At 39.0% G+C, this 19,696-nt stretch overlaps 1 protein-coding gene across 2 annotated transcripts in view; it reads left to right on the top strand.

Annotated features, from left to right (window-relative positions):
- The first annotated feature begins 6,821 nt into the window (after positions 1 to 6,821).
- SIAH1 (siah E3 ubiquitin protein ligase 1) overlaps positions 6,822 to 19,696 on the top strand; it is an 80,904-nt gene continuing 68,029 nt past the window's right edge. For both annotated transcript variants that reach the window (XM_053702017.1, XM_053702008.1), the window contains exon 1: positions 6,822 to 7,090. The gene's annotated coding sequence lies outside the window, so the exon portion shown is untranslated. The remainder of the gene's footprint in view (positions 7,091 to 19,696) is intronic.

Here is a 19,696-nt window from a genome sequence, read left to right as displayed (position 1 = left end):
AAAAAAAACAATAAGTTATTAGCTTGCATTGGCTTACAAGTGCGGTAGTGGAACGTTCATATAGGGTATAAGCCTTGGTGCATCCTAGGGCGTTTTAATCTTTGGTCTTTTGCTGACCATTCTGGCGCAGGGGCATGCAGTTTAGGATGAGGAGGTGCTTGTATGGGCGGAGGTTCATGTAGGAGGCCCCAAGAGGTTAGGTTTGGTTATCCTTGGTAATAATGAGTCTAGTTGGGTAACCCCATCTATATTTGATGTTTTTATGAAGGATGGAGGTGACAGGCTGGAACTGCCGGCGTTGCTGGAGATTATGGGCCGAAAGGTCTGGGAGGAGTTGGACATCCCTAAATCTGTCACTGAGGGGCGGTTTCCTAAAGGCGGCTTGCATTAACCTGTCCTTGTAGAGGAAGCTATGGAAACACGCTATGACATCTCGCGGCTTATCCAGGGCCACCATCATGGAGCAGAGGGCCCTATGAGCTCGCTCCATTGTGCTAGTTAGGCCCTCCGGGGAGCCTACCAGCTCCTGGAACAGAGCCTGTAGATATTCATGAAGGTCTCCCTGCAAAAGAGACTCTGGGATACCCCCATAACCTTATATTGTTGTGTCTGGACCTGTCCTCAACATCCGCCAACTTGAATTCCAATTGTGAGATTTGGTCAGCCAAATTTTCTGAGTAGGATAGCAAGCTAGATTGGTCCACAGCAATATCATCCTGTTTGCGCTACAAAACGGTTACAAATCGGGTATTACACATATACCTTTAGAGCGGGGCTGGATGGCATGTCTCGAGTGGCATTACCTTATTTTATCTGTGTATGCTAATTCACCATCTGAGGTTACATACGAGAAAGAAAAAACCTTTAGGTCTAAATGTTTAAGAGGGGAAGAAGGGACCAGAAAAGACATCCAATCTCCACCTCAGGGAAAATGTGGATACGACCCAGAGGGAAGGGGAAAAGGGGAGTGGAGGTGACCCACCTGAACAGGCCAGGAAGAAAAGGGAGAGGTGGAGAGGACGTAAGAAAAAGAGGAAGTAAGAAAGTTTCAAATGGATATAAGAAGAGACAACCCACCAGGTGTGTGGAAAGAAAGGGGGGTAAAGGACACAAAGCAAAAAACAGCAGGGATCAGATAGAGATCAGAGAAAGCGCCTAACCTCCACCTCTGGGTAAAACTGGATGCGACCCACAAGGGGAAAAGGGACGTGGAAGTGATTCACCTAGACAAGCTAAGCAGGAAAGGGAGAGGCAAAGGGGCGTTAGGTAAGGAGAAATTAAGTTTAGTTCCAAAAAGGGAAGGGGAAAGAGAAAGACAACCCACTAGATACATGGATAGGGTAGAGGTAAGGACACAGAGCAGTGCACTAACAAGATTAGGTATTAACACTCCTTCCACAATCTTCATGCGATGAAGACAATATACACAGTTGTGTTACAAATAAACAATACGTCGTGTCTCCCAAGGCTAGGCCATGCAGATGCCCAGGGACTCAGCACCCCCACCTCAGGGACAAAGGGGATACGACCATAGGAAGGGGAAAAGGGATATGGAAGCGACCAGCCTGGAAGGCCAGGCCGGAAGGGATGAGGTAGGATGTGGTCACAGAGGCTTACAGCATTTTTTTTGTTATTTTTAACAAGAAAAAACCCAACATTAAGCAATTAGTACTAATATGGAAAATTCCAGGCTAGGGAAGCCTAATATAAAGAAAAAAGAAAGGTTGCAAGGAACCCAGCTGGATCCCTCTGTAGAGAGTTGGTGGCTAAGTCTTTTTGGTTGCAGTTATACTGTAAACACACACAAAGCACCAGGTGTTATTAATATCTCCCTTGGGGGAGTTAAAAGATGATGCGGACATTGCAAAGGGTTAGAGGAGCCTCAAAACAGAGATTTTAACAGGAGGGCCTCACTCAGGCGTTATATTATGCATCCAGTCTGCTCAGGAGGGCCTGTAGTATAAGGCAGGTCACTGTCACAAAGCACTCCTCCACAGGGCTAAGGTAGGTAAACTCACATATAAGCTAGGAGAGCCGTCTGGGTCTCTATGTGGCTTGAAGTCAAATAATAATATGTGGTGTCTCAGGCACAACAAATCCTCAGTGTTTGATGCGGGTTAATGGGGCAACACTACTGGTGTGGGTGCATGATACTCTCACCACAATCCAAGATGGAGCGCTGTACTCTGGCACTGACTGATGTTCAAGTCGGAGGTGGCTGAATCTGTGGCTCTAGCTCTGGGGCCGGTAGGCCATCGGCAGCAAGCAGATACCACCCAGAGATAGGAGGTTGGCCAGGAATCGATGTTGCACCTTTGCGCCAAGGGTGGCTCAGTACAGGCCTAAGCATGCATCCTCTGGGTTCGCAGGGAGGCAATGGATCCAGGCAGTAGTGTGCTGGGGTAGTTCAGGGCTCCTGCGTCTAGGGATGTCAAGCAGGCTCCTCTCCCAGGACTCGTTAGGCCACTCATCTGCAGCAGGCCCACGCAGGACCCTCAAGTAGGCCGTGTTCAAGGTTTGTTTAAGTGTACCAGCAAGTCAGCCTCCAATCTGTTGCGTAGCCTTGGTTATCCAGAAGAGGGTTTGAAAAGGGTAAAGCCGTCCGTCGGCACCAATCGGGCTATGGGAGGTCACCAGTGGCGCACCTGGCAAGGATCTTCTTAGTGCTCAGTCCTTAGCACCAGCTGCAACAACAGCAACAATTGCTCTGGAGCGGATCCCCAACCCTCCAGAGCTGTTTCCTGATGGATATGCTAGTCAGGTAAGTTGCGAGGCTGTAGAGTAGTTATAAGCCTCAATCGCTCTCACGGCAGGCTAGCTATAAAACAGTGTCCCGGTATGAGTTCACTCGTATAATCCAGTTTTTTAGAGAAAGCCTGTTTTGAGTGAATACCCTAAAAGTCCAGGTACACAAAACTGGGTATAAAGTCAGGACTCTTTGCTGATTTATTAAATTAAATTGTCAATTTCGGTACGGAGCTCTCCCTTACTTCGTCCTCTCAGCTAGGCAGTTGACTCCGCCCCCCCCCCAATAGTACTATTTTACATTGCTTTCTGGGTGACCAGTCAACTCTTTGTGCCATTTCTTTAAAGGGCCACTGTAAGTACATATTTTCTTTGCCTGTTACTAACTACCCCAAATACGCTTTTTATCAATAGCATTTCATTAACATATCTCTACCGTATATCAGAAATCTTGTCTGCAAATTTAATTGTTTTCCAAACCCACTCCGTGGGTATCCTTTGCCCTGTACCAATCCGTTTACAATACCTAGGTTTCAAAATGGTGCTTTAAACACAAAGTTATTGGTTTAAGTAATTTGAACACTCAGTGCTGAAAATAGTGGGCAGGATAACGTGACATCATCGGCAAATAAAAAATATAACTTTTAGAACGTTATGAAACTTCATTTTGGAGAAAATATAGGTCAGTAGGTTTTAATTAATGTTTATTAACTTTAATATGTTAGTTATTTAGCTTAAAAATTATAACAGAAAGTAATCCTTTAATTTTATTATGTTTTACAAGCTCACTAAATGAAAGAACACAACAAAAAACAACCAACTTGATAGCAATCACATAACACACTGACAAAATGCCCTCCTCTCAGCTCCAATACATGACATCAATCGCTGAATCCTACTGTGACCTTATTGGCTCATTGCCAAAACATGACACCTGATTGGCTCTCTAAACACTCATGCTTATTGGCTACATTCAAATGAAGGAAAGCTACTTCATATCAACATAAGCAAATTGTGCTTCCATGTTCTGGTTATTTGGCTATAACTTTTCATAGAATGTAGATAATTGAACAAACTTTGTTGCAGTACATTCATTCTTGATTAAATCATCTTTCCATTGATATATAATTTTATGGTATTACTCAAAAAAGTGGTGTTACAAGCCATCAAGCCTCTAAACTACAATTTATATATGTGTGTGTGTATATATATATATATGTGTGTGTGTGTGTGTATGCATGCATGCGGTTGTGTGCAGTGAGACACTGCAGAAAATTTTTCACTTAAAAAATCTCATCGCAGAAAATAAAAAGTTCTGCCTCTGGAGATAGTCGTAGTTTGAGGAAATTAAATATGTTTTACTCTTGATAGGTATTGCAAAGGTTAATTTCACTATGTCTACATCTTCCAATGGGAGGTCTTTTCCTTTAAATAAGGGGTGCTTTTAAATTACTGGTAACAGCTTGGAGTACGGCTGCAAGACGAAACGCGTCAGCTGTGTTAGCAGACCTCAGCTATTTGCTTTCTATGTTGTCTGCTGTGTGCTATTTCTAATAAAGTTTTTTAAGAATATTGTGAACCAATAAAGTATTGCTGGATTTTAAAGTTGGTGCTCCTATCGCTTTCTATTGGGGGTATTGAATTTTGACCTTTTAGTGAAGCACAACTTTTGGATCGTATACCGTCTCCCCTGATATCTGCTATAGTCTGCCCAAATGGTTGCCTGGGTGAGTAATAACTGAGCTGCCATATGGGATATGTGCTCATATTATAACATCTGAAAGAGGATGCCAGAGCCGTTAGACAGCAACAGATACCATTGCTGAGACTGAAACTATAGTAAGAATGTACTAGGTCAGTTGTGCAGCTCACCGCAGATCAATAAGGCATTCTGCATCTTAAAGGGCCACTAAACCCAAAATCTTTCTTTCATGATTGAGATAGAACATACAAATTTAAACAACATTACAATTTACTTCTATTATTTATTTTGCTTAATTTTTTAGATATCCTTATTTGAAGAAAAATCAATGCACATGGGTGAGCCAATCACATGAGGCTTCTATGTGCAGCAACCAATCAGCAGCTACTGAGCATATCTAGATATGCTTTACAGCAATGAATATCAAGAGAATAAAACAAATTAGATAATAGAAGTAAATTAGAAAGATGTTTAAAAATGCATTCTCTTTCTAAATCATGAAAGAAAAAATGTGGGTATCATGGCCCTTTAAGACCAGACGTTCCACAGGACAGTGGGGTAAGCTGGCCACACAGATATTTACATTGTGTTAAATTGCAGGCAAGTATTAAAAAAAAAGCCAAATGAATTATATAGCTATCAGTGTTTAGACACAGGCATTGTATTTCAACTGAGTTTGCAGCTTCTAGGCATGCTCCAGCAGATAATCCCCTATGCACTTTTGCATTCTACCAAAACCACAATAGATATAGATACAGCCATAGAAGGAAATGTGTGGGGAAGTTAGAGCTTTACAATTCAGAAACTAAAAAGAAAGGGTTAATGGTGACAAACTGCAGTATAAATTTGCAGGTAAAGTAATTAAAGGGACAGTCAACACCATTATGTTTGTTGCTTTAAAAGATAGATAATCCCTTTATTACTCATTCCCCAGTTTTGCATAACCAACACTGTTACATTAATATACTTTTTACCTGTGATTAACTTGTAGTTAAGCATCTTCTGACAGCCCCCTGTCCACGACATTTTATTTATTATCTATTGGCTTTAATTTTAGCTAATTAGTGGGTTTGCCACAATCCACAGGCGTGATCACAATATTATCTATATGGTTTACATAAACTAGCGCTCCCCTGTTGTGAAAAGCAAATAAAAAAGCATGTGAGAAGAGGTGGCCTACAAGGGCTTAGAAATGATCATATGAGCCTTCCTGCTTCCTAGGTTTAGCTTTTAACTAATAATACCAAGAGAACAAAGCAAAATTGGTGATAAAAGTAAATTGGAAAGAAAATTGCATGCCCTAATTAATTAACAACATGAAAGTTTTTTTGGACTTGACTGTCCCTTTAAAGTACATATTATATTTTGTCTCTATCCCAACTTGTTTTATGTCCCTTTAAGATGCTGCACTCGCACCATTCATGCTACCAGGCTTTCCTAGCTATATGAGGCATACTATATATTACAATATACAGCCCCTATATTGGAACAGAGCGATCAACTCCACATTTACCTAAACATGTTATATGTTTACCGTGGTAAACTATAACCTGACTACAATGGTCAGGTTTCCAGTGGCGGTTGCAGCGTCCGGGGCACGTATTGGAACAGCTAGTTGTTTTCCCAATATTGTTCCCGGGTGCCACAATGCTGTTTCAATATTGTTCTGAGGCGCCGCAACGACTGCTGGAAACCTATCCATGGACCCGACCCACGGCAGGATGTGGTCCCTTCCGAATTTGGGACGGGACACTAAACTACACCTTTACCTAAATCTGGTATTTATGGGCTGATTTGGACGCATTATGTGGAAAAATTCTCTAATACATTAGAACAATCTCATTTTGCATCGTTATGTCTTTGTAGACGACAATTTACCAATAAATACTTTGTGGATGTAATGTTCACATCTCATATCGCTACAGCAAAGCTTCAAAAGCCACAAATAACCATAACCATATAGTTATAGCCGTCACTGTGTCACACCAGCTTCGAGGTTCTGACATCCATTTCAATTGCAACTCGACATCGTTCATCACGTATGTCGCGATACAAACTAATTTCTACAAATGTAACATGAAAATAATAGTTTACTATCTATAAAAGGGTAAGTAATAAATAGTACAAACGCATTTTTAAAATATATTACACTTCCATGCATGATCATTATACGCCTCTACCACCTCTATAAAGTAACCACCACCTACACCAGTCACCTAGGCGCGGCTTAAATGCAAGCGGGCGGGAAAACCGCTTTAAGCGCGCACTTTACAGATTGCTGAGTATTATGAACGTTGATCGGCGTGCGCGCGTTCATGGAGTTCTTGACGCCGGATCGGCGCGCGCGCTCACAGACGCGCTCCGCAGTGTTGTCTCATTGTGGGGTGGCTGTTGGTGGCGCGCGCGCTTCGGCGATTGGTGACAACAACGGCGGCTTAGACGTTTTTTTTGGATGGTTATAAAATATAATAAAATAAACAAGAACATAACAATAAGTAAAACTGTCAGCAAGACGCAAAGAGGAAGAAGGAAACTAGCCACACAAGACAACAGTACTCTCGGTTTCACTCCACGGGTACGAGCGTTTACCTCGCGCGACATAAGAAGATTGGGCACATCGGAGAGGGCTCTTTCCCCGGGAAGGTGAGAACATGGTGTTCAGAAGTGTTTCGTATCTAGTATTAATTATGTGAAGATTTGGTCTGGGAATGATGATCTTATTCTATATACCTCAGCTGTTGAAGAGGACTTCAATGCATTGTTAAGCGCTACATGGCGGCCGAAAGGTTTACACCTTGTTATCTAAACGGGCGTCCCAACCGGCTGCACTGGGGTTAGTGTGCATATGTATTATCTATGCGCAAACCCATTCTTAGCGCATCATGCTTTCCCTGGATACGTAGCGTTCTGTTGTGATGTGCTCACTCAGGCCCGAGGCCTAATCCCTCCTCTGAGCCGTGTCCTGAATAGCTCAGGAAGGATCACTGGCCCTCCCCACTAATATCGTAGAATGCTGTGTGCCGGTATATCCTTGCAAGTGTGAACTCTGGGTGTGATAACAACCATTTTGTGTGTCTTTGTTTAGCAATGTGTGTGTGTGTTTAGCAATGTGTGTGTGTGTTTAGCAATGTGTGTGTGTGTGTTTAGCAGTGTGTGTGTGTTTAGCAATGTGTGTGTGTGTTTAGCAATGTGTGTGTGTGTTTAGCAATGTGTGTGTGTGTTTAGCAATGTGTGTGTGTGTTTAGCAATGTGTGTGTGTGTTTAGCACTGTGTGTGTTTAGCTGTGTGTGTGTGTTTAGCACTGTGTGTTTAGCTGTGTGTGTGTGTTTAGCAGTGTGTGTGTGTGTTTAGCAATGTGTGTGTTTAGCAATGTGTGTGTTTAGCAATGTGTGTGTTTAGCAATGTGTGTGTGTGTGTTTAGCAATGTGTGTGTGTGTGTGTGTGTTTAGCAATGTGTGTGTGTGTGTGTGTGTTTAGCAATGTGTGTGTTTAGCAATGTGTGTGTGTGTTTAGCAATGTGTGTGTGTGTTTAGCAATGTGTGTGTGTGTTTAGCAATGTGTGTTTAGCAATGTGTGTGTGTGTTTAGCAATGTGTGTGTGTTTAGCAATGTGTGTGTGTTTAGCAATGTGTGTGTGTGTTTAGCAATGTGTGTGTGTTTAGCAATGTGTGTGTGTTTAGCAATGTGTGTGTGTTTAGCAATGTGTGTGTGTTTAGCAATGTGTGTGTTTAGCAGTGTGTGTGTTTAGCAATGTGTGTGTGTGTTTAGCAATGTGTGTGTGTGTTTAGCAATGTGTGTGTGTGTTTAGCAATGTGTGTGTGTGTTTAGCAATGTGTGTGTGTGTTTAGCAGTGTGTGTGTGTTTAGCAGTGTGTGTGTGTTTAGCAGTGTGTGTGTGTTTAGCAGTGTGTGTGTGTTTAGCAGTGTGTGTGTGTTTAGCAGTGTGTGTGTGTTTAGCACTGTGTGTGTTTAGCACTGTGTGTGTTTAGCTGTGTGTGTGTTTAGCTGTGTGTGTGTGTTTAGCAATGTGTGTGTGTTTAGCAATGTGTGTGTGTTTAGCAATGTGTGTGTGTTTAGCAATGTGTGTGTGTTTAGCAATGTGTGTGTGTTTAGCAATGTGTGTGTGTTTAGCAATGTGTGTGTGTTTAGCAGAGTGTGTGTTTAGCAGAGTGTGTGTTTAGCAGAGTGTGTGTTTAGCAGAGTGTGTGTTTAGCAGAGTGTGTGTTTAGCAGAGTGTGTGTTTAGCAGAGTGTGTGTTTAGCAGAGTGTGTGTTTAGCAGAGTGTGTGTTTAGCAGAGTGTGTGTTTAGCAGAGTGTGTGTTTAGCAGAGTGTGTGTTTAGCAGAGTGTGTGTTTAGCAGAGTGTGTGTTTAGCAGAGTGTGTGTTTAGCAGAGTGTGTGTTTAGCAGAGTGTGTGTTTAGCAGAGTGTGTGTGTTTAGCAGAGTGTGTGTGTTTAGCAGTGTGTGTGTGTTTAGCAGAGTGTGTGTGTGTGTAGCAGTGTAAGTGTATCTGCCAGGTGTTCTTTTTTTTAATAAGTTTCATTTCAATTTGGAATTACCTTTTTTATTTTTTGATATTGTGCAGTATGTGCACAATTTAAGATGGGGTTTGGGGCACTCTCCTTTTTTGACTTTTTAATCAAATACTGACCCATAAACTGTGTTTAGCGCAGTTTGTGTGTGTGTGTCTGTGTTTAGCGCAGTGTGTGTCTGTGTTTAGCGCAGTGTGTGTCTGTGTTTAGCGCAGTGTGTGTCTGTGTTTAGCGCAGTGTGTGTCTGTGTTTAGCGCAGTTTGTGTGTGTGTCTGTGTTTAGCGCAGTTTGTGTGTGTGTCTGTGTTTAGCGCAGTTTGTGTGTGTGTCTGTGTTTAGCGCAGTTTCTGTGTGTGTCTGTGTTTAGCGCCTTGTGTGTGTCTGTGTTTAGCGCAGTGTATGTCTAGCAGTGTAAGTGTATCTGCCAGGTGTTCTTTTTTTTTAATAAGGTTCATTTCAATTTGGAATTACCTTTTTTATTTTTTGATATTGTGCAGTATGTGCACAATTTAAGATGGGGTTTGGGGCACTCTCCTTTTTTGACTTTTTAATCTAATACTGACCCATAAAACTGCCTCTGTTTTTCCTTCAGAAGGGTTTGTTTGCAAATGAAAACCTCATCTCTAGCCCTATTCACTTTACAGTACAGTAGCCTGCTATTGCACTGGATGGAGCTGTGGGCTGTGTGGAATAAGTACCCTCAAACTATGTTTAAATGTACCCATACTGAAGAATTGTCTTCTTAAAGGGACATGAAACCATTTTTCTTTTATGATTCAGATACATTTTTAAACAGCTTTCCAATTTTCTTCTGTTATTAAAGGGACACTGAACCCAAATTTTATTCTTTCGTGATTCAGATAGAGCATGCAATTTTAAGCAACTTTCTAATTTACTTCTATTACATTTTCTTCATTCTCTTGGTATCTTCATTTGAAAAGCAAGAATGTAAGTTTAGATGCCGGCCCATTTTTGATGAACAACCTGGGTTGCTCTTGCTGATTGGTGGATACATTCACCCACCAATAAACAAATGCTGTCCAGCATCTGAACCAATAAATGTCTCTCTCCTTAGCTTTGATGCCTTCTTTTTCAAATAAAGATAGCAAGAAAATGAAGAAAAATTGATAATAGGAGTAAATTAGACAGTTGCTTACAATTGCATGCTCTCTCACGAAAGAAAAAAATTTGGGTTCAGTGTCCCTATAACCTCTTAAAGTGAAAGTAAATCCTAGCGTTTTACAAACGCTAGGATTTACTATTGAAACAAATAAAAGGCAATTTCATTCATGAAGTATAAGATACTTCATGTAGAAAGCTCCTTTATTTGATTCAGTCGATCACTGTTTTTAGCTGCTTCGGCAGCCCACGTCTAAAAAATTTTTTGGCTAAGAAGTGACGTTTTCACCTCTTAGCCAATAGCCATGCAGTAAATCCGGCTTGGCGGCCATGGGAGCCAGATTTACCGCACGGCTATTGGCTAAGAGGTGAAAACGTCACCTCTTAGTTCAAATTATTTTTTAGTAGTGCTCTGCTGTAGGAGCTAAGAGCGGCGATCGATTGAATCAAATAAAGGAGCTTTCTACATGAAGTATCTTATACTTCATGAATGAAAGTGCCCTTTATTTGTTTCAATAGTAAATCCTAGCGTTTTACAAACGCTAGGATTTAATTTCACTTTAAGGACCACAGCACTTTTTCATTTTCTGACAGTTTGGGACCAGGCTATTTTTTACATTTCTGCTGTGTTTGTGTTTAGCTGTAATTTTCCTCTTACTCATTTACTGTACCCACACATATTATTATATACCGTTTTTCTTGCCATTAAATGGACTTTCGAAAGATACCGTTATTTTCATCATATCATATAATTTACTGTAAAAAAAATTATAAAATATGATGGAAAAAAAACAAAACACTTTTTCTAACTTTGACCCCCAAAATCTGTTACACATCTACAACCACCAAAAAACAACCATACTAAATACTTTCTAAATTTTGTCCTGAGTTTAGAAATACCCAATGTTTACATGTTCTTTGCTTTTTTGCAAGTTATAGGGCGATAAATACAAGTAGCACTTTGCTATTTCCAAACTTTTTTTTTTTTCAAAATTGGCGATAGTTTCATTGGAACACAGATATCTGTCAGGAATTGGAATCCCTGAATATCCCTTGACGTGTGTGTGTATATGTGTGTATGTATGTATGTATATATGTATATATATATATATATATATATATTTATTAGAAGACAACCCAAAGTATTGATATTGGCCCATTTTGGTATATTTCATGCCACCATTTCACCGCCAAATGCGATCGCATAAAAAAAATTGTTCAGTTTTTCACAAACTTTAGGTTTCTTACTAAAATTATTTACAAACAGCTTGTGCAATTATGGCACAAATGGTTGTAAATGCTTCTCTGGGATCCCCTTTGTTAAAATGCTAAATGCAGCTGCGCACCACATGTGTATTATGCCCAGCAGTGAAGGGGTTAATTTAGGGAGCTTGTAGGGTTAATTTTAGCTGTAGTGTAGTAGACAACCCAAAGTATTGATCTAGGCCCATTTTGGTATATTTCATGCCACAATTTCACCACCAAATGCGATCAAATACTAAAAAAAAAAATAATTACATTTTTCACAATTTTAGGTTTCTCACTGAAATTATTTATTATATTATGGCACAAATGGTTGTAAATGCTTCTCTGGGATCCCCTTTGTTCAGAAACAGCAGACATATGGCTTTGGCTTTGCTTTTTGGTAAGAAGGCAGCTAAATGCCCAGCAGTTAAGGGGTTAATTAGGTAGCTTGTAGGGTTAATTTTAGCTTTAGTGTAGAGATCAGCCTTCCACCTGACACATCCCACCCCCTGACCCCCCTCAAACTGCTCTCTTCACTCCCCCACCTCACAATTGTTACTGCCATTTTAAGTACTGGCAGAAAGTCATACATCTCTCTAATCCTCCCCCTCTACCTATTTGCTGCCATCTTGAGTACTGGCAGTTTTCCAAATAATTATTTTCTGTAGTGTAGCTGCCCCTCCTCAATAATCTACCTCCCTCCCAGATTCCTTGAGCAACATCCCAGATTCCCTCTCCATCCTTCATATGCATTTAGCTTTAACAGTGTAGATTTGGCGCGCACGCAAAATCTATCTGTGTCATTTTGTAATGAAATTCAATTTATATTAGGCATAGGCAGTTACACTAAAGCACAATCTCAATTGCAATGTGTTGATTAACTGGAGAATAAAGCAATTTTAAAGTTTTATAATATATTGCAGCAGTTGAAAATCTCATTGTTGCAGAGAGAGAGAAACATTTTATGTTTTTAAAATATCTCTTGAATAAATGTTTCCTTTGCTCTTGGTCTAATATCACATAATTATTAAGGTAAAACTGATAATAAAAAAGGTGCATTGCTCACAAGAATGTCTTACATTCAGGAGTTGCAGCTTTGCAGACCAGGAAAGGTTAGGGGGCGGGTTATAAAAATACATATAGGCGCTAGTCCTGCTCCATATTTGACTGTTCTCTTCAAACAGTGCTTCACTCTTTACGGTTATGGAAAAATTACACAGTGGAGCCAGAGCACAGTGCCGTTTGAAGAGAACAGTCTGATGCGGAGTATTGCTGCAAAGTGAAAGATCAAAAAGTTCCTGCATGTGTCCTGTTCTTTCTGCAGACATGCTGCTTTTTCTGCGATAACATCACAGATCTTAGCATTTTCTGCCTTGGGGAATATAAGTAGAATGCACCTTTAAACTAAGCTGCTAATTGTACTACATTCTATTAGAATACCATGTTAAAATAATCAAGAGTGGGGAAAAAAACTAAATAAAGTATGAGGTGCTGGCAGAGGAACAACCTGATGTTTACCATCACTAGATGGTAAATATTTTACGAATAAAGGATCTTAAAAATGTAATCAATGAAAGTGCCCCTGTTTTAAAGGCTAATTGTCTATACTGTTCAGTACAATAAAATAAAAAAACTTTACAATAACTTTTAATAAAGTGAATAAATTACAAACAACAAAGGAGATGTCTCCCTCATGACAAGTCTCCAAATATCACAGTAATACAGTTTGTTTATATAGTATTGGAATCCTTTAAGGTTGACACTTTATATTCCAGACCATAACAAAAACAGACGTGCAGTTTATATGATCAGAAAAAGTCTGTAAGGCACCTTCCTTTTAGAAGCATTCACCTTTTAGTCCTACGTTCCCTACTTCACTGCCAGTACAAACCTCTAGCGGTAAAGTAAGGAACAGCAGACTAAAGTGTAAATGCTTTAAACTAAATATTACATATAAATACCAAACAGTGTGTTGAACATTAAAAAAAAAAGTGTAAAACAGACTTGCTGTATTTTTCATGTTGGAAGACATGGACCAAACATAGACTGCAATGTTATAGATCTGCAGGCTCATAAATAGAGTTCTTGTGACCTTTGTGATGAGTATACAAACTAAATGCAGGTTCAGTGGACAATACAATTTCTAAACAAAAAAAATAATTTACATAATCTAAGATATCCAAAAGAACAGCGAAAATAAAGACTTAGAAATAATTAAATCTCTATAGTGTTAATTTACATTTGCACACACACATACATACGTGGAAAAATATCACCATGGTTTACTAGTCAGGGGTTAAAAGCTACTAGCCCAGAGGGAAAAAGGTTAGTAGTCTACTCAATGTTAAAGATAGGAAAAGGTCAAATTTTGAAGTCGTCTGGAAGAACTGGACCACTGAAAAAAAAAAAAAAATATATATATATATATATATATATTCTCCAGGGTTAGACAAATCTGTTTAAAAATTATGAGCCAAACAATGATATTTGTATTCAGTTACATATGGAATGACCTAAAATCTTAGTGATGGTAAATCCCTAGCGTTTGTGAAACACTAGGATTTACCATCCTAACAAATAAAGGGGACTTCAAAATACTTCATTCTGAAAGCCCCTTTATTTGTTAGCAGAGTTGGCTGAGCTGCTAAAGGCAGCCCATGGCAGAACGCTATTTGGCTGAGAGGTGACATTTCCACCTCTTAGCCAATAGCCGTGTGGGAAATCCAGTTTGGTGCTGTTTTGCTGCGCCAAGCTGTACTTCCCGCAAGGCTATTGGCTAAGAGGTGGAAACATTTTCTTCACATTTTTTGTTGCAGGTTTCTTACCTGTCATGATATACATACAATAATGGTATAATTTGAATTCTCTGGGTCTCCTGAAGAAAAAAAGATATATATATATATATATATATATATATATATATATATATATATATATATATATATATATATATATATATATATATTCGGTATCACTGAGAACGACCTACAGCAGGGCCTTAATATAAGCAGCATCTAAAAACTGCAAAATAGCTCCACACAGTTAAAGGGTTAAATAGCTGCAAAACAATTGTTTAACATAATTATTGTGGCTAGCATTTTGGCTGCTCCAAATAAGGCAAGTGATGGGTGGAGTTTGGCTATTAAAAAAGTATTCTGTTTCTTTAAAGGGACAGTCAACTCCAAAAGGGGGAGGGAAGCATGAGCGTATCACACCCCTAAGACCGGCCTTAAAGGGACACTGAACCCAAATTTTTTTTTCATTATTCAGATAGAGCATGCAATTTTAAGCAACTTAAATTTACTCCAATTATTAATTTTTCTTCGTTCTCTTGCTATCTTTATTTAAAAAAGAAGGCATCTAAGCCAAGGAGCCAACCAATTTTTGGTTGAGAACCCTGGACAGCACTTGTTTGTTGGTGTGTTTATCCATCAATCCGCAACAGCAACCCAGGTTGTTCACCAAAAATGGGCCAGCATCTAAAATAACATTCTTGCTTTTCAAATAAAGATACCAAGAGAATGAAGAAAATTTGATAATAGGAGTTAATTAGAAAGTTGCTTAAAATTGCATGCTCTATCTGAATCATGAAAGAAAGAAATTGGGTTCAGTGTCCCTTTAACATCGCGCAATGAAATGGAATCGGGAGGCCCCTTCTTACACTGGCCTCCCTGAATTTTTTACGACCCCCACAATAGGACCCACAGTTTAAAGGTAAGGTAAAGTTTCAATTTATTGAAATCATATATTGAAAGTAAAAATCAAGAATAAGGTAGTCGCTATTATTTATTTTACCTGTAATCCAAACTTGTTATTTGCAAGCGTTATATTCATTCCTCCTCCCCCATGCCACTTCCGTGTTTTATCTCTGTTATTACAGGAAGCGTTCTCACCCCTTTGTTGTCGTCATGTTTTTTGCGCGTTCACAGAATCACTATCTTGCGCCACTTCCCCCGCTGCCAGATACATTGTAGTCATTTTTTACATCGCGGTTCATTCAAAACATAAGGAGCTTGATATCTTACAAATGTTTAGAATGAATCAAAACAAAGCGATCGCTACACCGCTAGCACTGCGCATGCGCTACTCACGAACGAGCACAGGCTGAAGTGTGTTGAGTCGAGTCCAGCGCATGCGCTTAATCGGCGAGTGACGTCAGAATTGCTGGGCTAAACCCCTGTAGGGGAAACAGCCGATTGGATAGTAATCTAGCAAGCGGGTGTCAATCAAATCAAGCAAAATGTCGGGCAGACGAAAGATTAGACACAGGACAATGTTTGAAAGGTAGAGAAAGGTATATTTCGGATTGATAATTTAGAATTGATGAATGAAACTTATGTTTTTTTTGGATACTAGTACACATAGCGTTAAGTAGTGTTATCAACTTTACCTTACCTTTTAAGATGGCTGCCATTGAGTACTAAAGACACGTACACCCTCCTGTGCTCTTCTGAGCATATCTAGTTTTACTCTTCAATAAAGGTTTCCAAGAGAATGAAGCAAATTTGATAACAGAAGTAAATTGGAAAGTTGTTTAAAATTATACATACTCTATCTGAATCGTGAACGTTTAAGTAAGGGACCTTCTCATTTTTTTTACGCCTTTATGTATAGTTCAGACTAAAGAATTTTGCTTATTTCCAGTTTGCTAGAATCTTTCCTAAGCAAAAAGCTTTCCAGATTTACATATTGGCGTTTGTGGTGAGGGAAATGACAATGGTAAACAAAATGTTTACCATTGTTTTTGTTTTTTTCATTTTACTACACATTGATAAGCCAATGATCATACTAGAGTTTTATTTTTCACATTCTTTTACTTTAACTCTAAAAATACTGAAAAAATAATAATCATGGTTTACTAACAAAATGACAGTGGTAAGCCATCTTTACTCCAGTCAAGTCTGGATTGGATCCAAGTAAGACAAGTGGGTGGGGATAATTTGGCCATTGAAAAATATATTTTGCAAATAGGGTGTTAATCTATTACAAAAGCTTTCATATTCATCATGCAATAAGTTTAACATACTAGTCAACAGAAAAGCCTTGTAATTACAAAGTGTTTTATGTTAATCTCTCTTGTAGTTAACTGAAGTATATTTTTACCTTGGATTGATCAGAAGCTTTAAAGGATCTTCTACTTTTGGTCCAAAAATATTCTCTTCTGTTTTGAGTGTGGTTTTAATTTGTGCCTCCAAAACTCAAGGTGATCTAGAATCCAAGGACCAGAGAGCTTTTATAGTGGGTTACTTTTTAGATTTCATTGTTGTTAATGTCACTGTTGAATCAGAGTAGCATTTCCAATGTATATAGATATTGCTCAAAGTAAAACTATGACTCTCACTTGACAAATTCACAAAACATTATCTTATATGCTTGTTCTTCATGGCAGCATTATTTTTTTTTGCTCTTTCATTAAAGCACTGATAACGTAGGTAATACTGCATGCACTCTTGCAAGCTTCTGTATCTTGTGGTGTTGCTCTGCTCTTCCCACATTCAACCACTCTGTAGAAGCTTGCCCTGAGTACAGGAATATAGATATTGTTATGCAAGTGTTAGGCATGAGTGAAGAAAGCGAAGCGGATGTAGAGGATCCAAGACAGAACATGCTGTGATCTGCAATATTTCAGAAAATGCAGCATCTTTGCAGAAAGAACGGGAGCCAAATGGTTAATTCGGCCTGAAGTTAATTCTTCCTGTAGATGTTACTGTCATGTTGTAGCTCAATGTAAAATATTTCCTGCCACTTCCTGAACACCCGTGCGGTACAGGGTGACAGTACAAAGGGGAAATTAAGGTGCAGCAGAGAAGGTAATGTACACTGTGTAGTTCAGCATTTACGCTTGCCTCCTTTCAGCCACTGCTTTTAAGGCTGGATACACATAGCAAGGGAGAGTAAAATGGTGCTTAGAATGCCATTCTATCTGCCCTCAGAAAGCAGCCTTTAGCTCACTTGAACCTTTAGGGAAGCATAGCTTGTGCAGTTAAAGGGACACTCAATCAAAATTAAACTTTCATTATTCAGATAGAGCATGCAATTTTAATCAACTTTCCAATTTACTTCCATTAACTAAATGTGCACGGTCTTTTTATATTTAAACTTTTTGAGTCACCAGCTCCTACTGAGCATTTGCAGGAATAAGTGTGTATGCATTTGCGAATGGCTGATGACTGTCACATGGTATGTGTATGCATTTGTGATTGGCTGATGGCTGTCACATGGTACAGGGGGAGTGGAAAAAGACAACTTTTAAAATTGTCAGAAAAAAAATCTACTACCCATTTGAAGTTCAGACTAAGTGCTATTGCATTGTCTTGGTATCTTGCATTTGTTGATTATGCAAATCTACTGTGTTGACTGGTCCTTTAAATAGTGAATGGGAAGGAGTGAACTCCTGCACCCAGAGGAAAGAGCCAGCAATGTACTATGCAGCCAGCACCACAGAGGCAGCAATGTATTACGCATGCTTGAGACTCTCCAGAACCCTCATAAAAGCTTAAAGGGACTTGTTTTTTCTTTGCATAAATGTTTTGTAGATTATCTATTTATATAGCCCATAAAGTTTTTTTTGTTTTTTTAAATAGAAAGTTTTGCTTATTTTTTAATAACATTGCTCTGATTTTCAGACTCCTAACCAAGCCCCAAAGTTTTAGGAGAATACCGACGTATACCTACTCCAGCTTGCTTCTGTTTGTGTAAAGGGTCTTTTCATATGCAAAGGAAGGAGAAGGGGGGGAGTGTCTTATTTCCCACTTGCAGTGGGTGTTTCAGTAACTTTTTAAACAGAGCTAAACTTGAAGCTTCTAAGTAAGTTTTTAAACGGTTTTATACTGGATTTTTATATCAGTATCTGTACATATTATTCTTTATAGTAGTGTCTATTACATGCAGTTATATGATAATTGGTGTATACTATCCCTTTAAGACAAGCTAATATGTAGACTTAGTGATGGTAAACTTTACATGTTTTCGAATCTGGTCCGGAATGTAAGCAATATTTTACAGGGTTTTAAATTGATCACTTCTAATAAAGATTTGCTGTAACTTTTTAATCTAGCGTGCCATTCTAATTAATACCTTACGCTTTGTTCGCCCACTTCAAAACTCATATTTATAGTGAGCTAACAGTTTGAACTGTTCTCTAATCAGCACTCTAGCCATGCAGCACTTTTTTGTAGCTAGAGCACTGATTGAAGTTCAAACCGTTGGCTTACAAAAAGTGAGTTTTGAAGTAGGAGGACAGAGTGGGTTTTGTAGAATGGCACGGCTAGATTAAAAAGTAAGTTACAGCGCATCTTTATTAGAAGTGGTCATTTTAAAGTCCCTGTAAAATATCACTTAGATTTTGGACCTGAAGTTAAAACATGTATAGTTTACAATAAAGTCTGTCCTGCATTTCAGTATTTAGGTCCTTTTTTTAAATGTTGGTTCAGTTCTTAATGAGACTGTTGGAGTGTGTGCACGCATGCTTCTAGTTTTGTTGGTCTGTACATGTAGTTTGTACTTTTTTACAAACAATGCTGTGCTCTGGCAGCACTGTAAGTTTTCCTTAAGAGTCGGGCCGGAAAGAAGCACTGTTTTGAAGAGAACACTCAAATACAGAGAAATGATGAAAAACGGTAGCACATTAATTGATGACTTGCTCTGATGGATTATTTTTTTTAACCTCGCCCCCTAGCCTTTCCAGTCTGCAAAGCTGTGACTCCTGAATATAAGATGCTCTAGTCAGCAATGCTTCTTTTTGTATTACTACATTTTTACCTTTTTTGGTTTATTATTAGAGACATTTAAATACATTTTTTTTCCCTCTGCAGCTAACTTGCAATGTAATTTTCAACAGCTTCAACATATTATAAAACTTTAAACATTGCTTTATTCTCCAGTTAAAGGGACAGTCAACCTAAAAAAATATTATTACTTATTCACATAATGTATTTAATGTTTTTAACTGTAGCCCAAATTTGATTGAAATATATTTAACAAGTGAAACAACTTGCCAGTTCTTCTCTGGCCGTTTTGAAATGGCCGCCTCACCCCTCCTTCCCTGACATCATTGACCACTTCCACTGTCTTCAGCTCTGGAAATCTTGAGCCATAACGCAGCGGCAGCCACAGACTGGGGAGTCTTACATAATTATCTCTGAGTAGGTTATTATGAAGAAGACTTGCCTGTTTGGACAGAGATTTCTACCCAATCAGGTTAACGTTTCAATTAATAGCATTAAACCTGGCGAGTGAGGACTGTGTGCACTGATGAGTGAAAGTCGCCACACTTGTCAAGCTAAAGGCAGTTGTTGGGTTACTGATAGGACACAACGTCTTGCAAACATATGCGTTAAGCTGTGTATACACATGCT

Source organism: Bombina bombina, chromosome 1 (assembly GCF_027579735.1).
Source record: "Bombina bombina isolate aBomBom1 chromosome 1, aBomBom1.pri, whole genome shotgun sequence".
NCBI classification, from domain to species: Eukaryota; Metazoa; Chordata; class Amphibia; order Anura; family Bombinatoridae; genus Bombina; species Bombina bombina.
This window is presented reverse-complemented; position numbering and strand designations above follow the sequence as displayed.